Source organism: Zonotrichia albicollis, chromosome 10 (assembly GCF_047830755.1).
Source record: "Zonotrichia albicollis isolate bZonAlb1 chromosome 10, bZonAlb1.hap1, whole genome shotgun sequence".
Classification (NCBI taxonomy): domain Eukaryota; kingdom Metazoa; phylum Chordata; class Aves; order Passeriformes; family Passerellidae; genus Zonotrichia; species Zonotrichia albicollis.
Window position 1 is genome coordinate 18,917,850 of NC_133828.1, and position 6,570 is coordinate 18,924,419.

Sequence of the window (6,570 nt, forward strand, 5' to 3'; positions counted from 1 at the left end):
TTCTTGAATGAATCTTGACCCATTGCTGTCCCAGGCCTATGATAGTCTGTGTGGAGGTGGCAGGAAATTTCAAACATCATCCTGAAACACAGAATAACCTCAGACAAGAAAAACAGTTTTTGGAAACACACTACCTGATTAAGATAACCAGGCTTTACACCTGTGCTCCTGAGCACTGCTCCAGCATCACCCAGGCAAATGATCCAGCCTCCTCCTGCAGGAGACTCCAGCTGCACTGGAGTTTGGAGCTCTAATGGCAACTACAACTTTGCTGCTGCTGCTGCTGCTGCGGGGGCAGCAAAACAACCCTACAGCTTCTCACGAGGAACTCATGCTCACCATTTTCAAGAGGAAAAAAACCCAAGCTGATTTACAAAGTGTGCTGTCTCCAATTTTCTAAGCTTTAAATAAGGCCTGTACCTGAAAATCTGCACTTGTATTAAATGATGACTTGTCATTGCACTTTGTGGATGCCTTACACAAGTTTAAGTTACCATGGTTACATTTTTCACAATAAATATAATACTAAACAGGAGAGAATGAGAAACAATTATGCCTTTGATTTTGCTTTTCTAAAATATCAGGTGTTTGTGATCTTTATTAAGGTACTGACACAATCTGGAGAGGGACTTGGAAGCTGTAGAAGGACTTTTTACAAGGGCATGGAGTGACAGGACAAAGGGAATGGCTTTTAACTGAAAGAGGGCACCTATGAAGGTGGGGAGGCACTGGAACACGTTTCCCAGACAAGTTGTGGATGCCCCAACCCCTGGAAGTGTTCAAGGCTGGATGGAGCTCTGAGGAATCTGGCCTAGTGGAAGATGTCCCTTCCCATGGCAGGGGGACTAGATGATCTTTAAAGTCCCTTCCAACCCAAACCACTGGTAATAGGATTACAGCAATATAAACATTAACATTTGAATACAGATGAATATTTCATATATATTGAAATGAGTAAAAAATTCACTCACTGAATATTATGTACATTCCAGTCCTGTCAAAATGAACGTAGAACCTAAAGCTACAGAAAGCTCTAGCTCTATCTCAGTAGGGTTTTTAAGTCTAATCTACACATCACTGTCCTAATTCTGTGGAAATGTAAGATACATGTACAGAAACATCTGCAAACTAATGTAAAGAATAATTAAAGGATTTTGTATACATTTAACTTACTTTTATTGAGTGAGGAAACAGCTTTTTCTGAAGGTCATTTCTTTGGTCTTAAAAACTGAAACTCAAGCCACCTGGTTTTCATTTCCTGCCATATTCTTTCTGTCTCAGCTGCATACTGTGCTAAAAACAAAGGCTCCATTCTTTAATTGTGAATATCAGATGCCTTTAACCTTCATTCTGTTGTTAGTGCCTTGGAATGTGAAAAAGTTAATATACAATATCCTCTTTTATTAGCTAAAATAATAAATGGCCAGTTGCATTCCTTTTATCAGCTGGGCTCAAGACCTGCAGATCCTTGGAGACTTAAGAGTTCAACAGAGACAAAAATATATGGCTTTCAAAGCAAAATCACTATTTGAACACAGTTCTGCTCTACTGTTTTGGATGACAGGCAGGGATTGAAGGTCACTGTTTCTAAAGTTACCTAAGAAAAGTCTAGAAATAAGTCACCTCAGACCCTGTCACCCTACGGTGGTGAACAGCTGTCACATCTGGTCTCAATCAACAGCCAGGAGTGAACAGTGAAGGGCGAGCCTGTTCCCAGGCCTAGATCAGGGATGGTTTTAACAGAAAGCACTGCTCCAGAGCAGCAGGACCAGTGAAAGGGGGCATTCTTCAGCAAGAAACACAAGCCCTCAGAGGAAATGGGGCACAAGGGGAATGACTTGTACAGTGTATTGAAACATTTTATTGGCCAGCTCAGTGAACAAGATGGTTGCTAATAAAGCAAAAAAACATTTGTCTATCAAGGTGACCAAAATGTCTCCAACCTCTGAAAGGAACAGATTTCCAGTGAAGAAACAAATGTGTGTAGACTCTGGAGATGATTTTTAAGACAAACAAGCAAGCAAACAAAATCTCTTTCCATCAAGAAAGCAAGCTTTCATAAAACCCAAAACTCTAATTATGACCACTAGTAATTTACAGTCACACTAAGTAAGTCACACTAATTGCTTTGAGATCAATCTGATACAATCTTGGGATAAATAGATCAGGTCCATTAATTTACTCCCTCCTCATTTATCCAGAATTCACAAAACATTTGCTGCTGTTTAGCCTGCAAATAGATCAGCTTATCCATAACTTCCAGAGCATCTGGCCTGGGGCTCATGTTAGGAGTGAAGAAGCAGCACCCCTTAGCCAGGGGTGTACTGGATCCCTTTACCAGCCCTGCCATGATTTCCAGGGGTTCAGCTGGGAGGGGAGTGCAGGGAGGGTGCACTTCAAACCACACAGGAACCACTGGAGGCCAGGGGGAGCAGAAATCTTTCCAGTACTGCTGGTGAGATTCAAGACAGCATCGGGCATCACACCGATGTACACATTTATACTTCAGATTAGAGACTCTCACACTCACCTCTTCCATTTTTATTAAACTGACAAAGAGTGAGGTTTTGCAGTTGGCTCACAGATGTACATTAAGTAACAGCCAATCCCTTTACTTGCACATCAACACTTCCCACAGTTAGTGAAGAAGCAAAATTTGAAAGCCGTTTCCTGTCCCACCCCAGTCTATTAGTAATGAGGGTACTCATTACAGCAGCTTAAACTGAGGGAAAATATGTCCCTTAACTTGGAGAAAAGTATGTAGAATTATCAGTGTGATGCAACACTGGCTGAAACTTGATTTAACAACAGTCATTGCACCAAAAGGTTTAAGTGGTCTTAAGTGACAAACTTGTAAAAAATAACAGAATAGAAACTTGTGCCATGTAATCTCTGGGCATCACACGACTGTAAAATTGATAAGGAAAACCCTCTGGTTTAGTTTGCCTGTGAAGCCAGTAAACAGAAGGTATGCCAGTTGATAATAAACATTCCTAATGATTCCTGGCATTTATTGTTATGATCATTCTCTTTATTACAACCATACCAAGCTCCAAGCTCTTCTGTAACATGTCAGAAGCTACTTCACAATCAACCATTTTTCAGAGCGGAATTACTTCATTGACAAGAACAAAATATTGGGAGTTTGGCTAAAAACTGAGGACTCTTACATGCAATTTTACTTTAAAATGATCACATTCATACTTGGCTCACAATTCTTTGAAATTCTCTCAAAAAATCTCAAAACTTTATTCTAGGCATGAAATTCCTGTTCTTGTGAAAACAACTGCCATTCCTTAAGCCATCTCAGGATCTCTGAAAAAAGGTGAATTAAACTTGACCTTACGTCTGTAACAAAAACCTGCAAAATACTTTCAGGGTTACTTGCATACCTTTATTTATGAATCTGAACTTGTTAACTCTGCCTCAAGCAGCAGCTCAGGTTGGAAGCTCTGCTGGGCCTGGAAATAAGCCTTGCAGTGTTCCCTCTGGAGGTACACAGAAAAGACCATCACAGAAAATGCAGCACTTCAGTAATCTGGCATCCCATTCCCTTGTCTGGACACAACACTGTGACAAATTCAATCTGACTCCTAAAATGATTTCACTGTAAGATCAAGAAGTTGAATGTAAAAAGCCACTGAACAGGCTCCATCTCCACTTTGCTTGGCAGAGGAAGAGCCCTGTAGCTCAGGCTGGGCAAGAAAGACCAGACTATATTTGCACACTGCACTCCGTAGTATTTTCCAAAACAATTAAAATTTGGCAGCTGTGTTTTTCCAGACCCCCTGGATCTGGCCCAGCATGAGGAGCAGAATCAGTGAGACTTTTCCAGCAGTGAGTGATTCCCCACACATCCAGGAACTGCTGCAGTTGCAAGGGCAACCAGGAGGGCAGGATTTCTCTTCAGTGCTCTCACTGCCACCACTGCTGCTGTGCCAAGACAAGGTGAAAGCAAGTCTGACACAGGGGTAAGAGTGCAGCTCTCAGGGCAGCAAATGAGGTGGGAGATGCAGGTTAGAGAGATCCATGGATAAATGAGGTACAAGCAAAATGGGTACAAATGAATCAGAACAGTGGCAATGAAGGAAGTGCATGTGTGTGAAATTAGAACAGAAGACACAGAAGTGTAAGCAATAAAATGCAACTAAAACCAAACATAAAATTGAGGACACTTTAGATCCTTATTTTCAGCTGCTCTCAGAAAGAAGTTTGGACAAACCACAAAAATTTTCCCAAACTTTTAAGATTAGCATACCTTAAAGGACAACTGCTGGCCTTGGCTAATTTTAGCTCCATCAGCTCAGGCTGTAAAGGGGCATGGCATCCTTTCATAGAGAAGTTTAGACTGTAAGAAGTGTAGGTATATAGAACCAATGCATCCTTTTTTCCATTAAAAAGGACAAATGAAAACAATTTGATTAAATCAGAACCCGCATTAAGTGCAAAATATAACACCCTAAACTAGGAAGAGCCCAAAGAAGTATGGCTTACATTCTCTTAATTCACTGTCCCTACCTAACTGCGTAATTGTAATTAATTTTTAAAAAATTAATTTAAAAAATCACATACCTTTTTTTTTTTCTTATAGGTGCCTCCACCTCTTTCTGGATGCTGGATGAGCCTGTTCAGGATGATCAACTGTCAGTGAAGCTTCTGTCCATAGAGCCTCTTTTGCAATTCACTGAGAAAGCTAGAAGCTCTAGTAAATCCAGAAAGGGGGTTAGAGGACAGCTGGATAGGAACTTGGTTCCCTTTAAAAGAAAACCTAATTAAGGAAATTGAGGGATTGTCTGTTTGTTATTTGTATTTATCAAATATCACACTAATTCTGTGACTACGTTAACTGCTCACTTGCCAAGCCATGGAATGTCTCCTATTTTATAAACAAGTAGCAAAACAGCTGATGTTTTGTTCACTTAGCCTGTTTTTCTGCATCAATGGCACAATTAATTATCCATTAAAGGAATTAGAACAGTAGTGATCCAAATCTTTCCATTCATTTAAACTCCTTGGTCTTTGCTGTCTAGAACCAGAAGCCTGCAGGTGAACACCAGCCACCACCTCAGAGCAAAACTTTCCCATTCATTAATGACTTGAGTTTGTACTGGAAAATAAACATATTTGTCTACACAGACAGATGTTGTATCTAGGTAGTTATTTATTTCCCCCAAATTTCCTCCTTAATCTTCCTGTGCTGAATAAAACTCAATGTGCTTGCTAAACAACAAAAGCAAAATCCTTTACAAGCTGCTGCAGGCTCCCAGAAAATCCCACCAGTCTATGATCCAGAGATGGCCTCTTTAGGTAAGAGTTCCACAGATCCACAAAGTCTCAAGGATAAAAATGCTTCCTGATGACTCTGCATATCAAGAGCTGCACTTAAATACTGCAATATTCAATATTTCAAACCTGACTTCATACCAGATACTTGGGATAGCAAAACACCCAAACATGAACATCAGTTTAATGTAAGATTCTGTTTCATCACACAGTTCTCCTTCCCTTTTCTGTCTTCCTGAGGAAACAAGGGAAACATTGCACCTTCCTCAAAAAGATTTATGAAAGCATTTGAGATTTAGAAGTGATGAACTTCAAAAATACAAAAATGGTAACAATTTGAAGCTGCTCTCCACTTTGAGAAAATTTTTACAATTTCACTTCTTATTTCTAAGAATAATGAATTTGCTGAAGCATATCTAGAAGTCAGGATCCATCATCTATTCCTACCTGTTTCAGAGCTCTCTTTTGGCCCATCTCTCAAAACTCAGTGCTTTTTTCCAGCCCTTCTCCCTCTCTACTGGCACTTGCTTGCTTCTGTCTTGCACAACTTCTGAAGCAAGGAAGATGGCAGGCTATCTGTAATACAAACAATACTATTCAGTGACAAAGCACTAAAAATAGACTAGAGTGCACCTTATTGTCAGAGGAAACAGTTCAGCAATAAAGACTTCAACAAGTTGCAGCTTGTTTTTACCTAAGTTTTAGGTAAAACCAGCTGTTGAAAAATACTTTTCCCCTTTCCTAAGTAGCAGTGGCACCTTTATTAACAAAAGGGCCCCAAGTTGCTTTTGTGCCATCCCAAACCCCTAATAAAAAAATTAGACCTGAAAGGGTCAAATTTTCTATATGCTGAACAGTTAAAGACTCTCACATTTATGTGAGACAGAGAAAAGTCAGGTAACACCACTGCCCTGAACTTGTAAGATGGAAATCAAGCACTCACAGAACAAGGTGTCTGATAGCCAGCTACTGCCTCCTGTTACCTTACAAACATGGTATAATGTACACTACTAACAAAATCCTTTATCCTTGGGTTTTAGGTGCTTTACTGATAGCAAAACCTTTTTCTTTGTAGTACACACACAAAAGGCAAAAAGCAAATGAGAAAATAGAATGCTTTTCTTAGAAACTGCCTCATCTGAGGTGCTGGGGACTCAACTTTCCTAGCTCTTTAATTGAATTACAGCACAGCCTGTAAATATATCAATGCGCATAATTTTCACAACTGGTTTTACAAATGCAATTTACAATAAAACTGCTAACTTCTGAAAATTTAACAAGCCATGT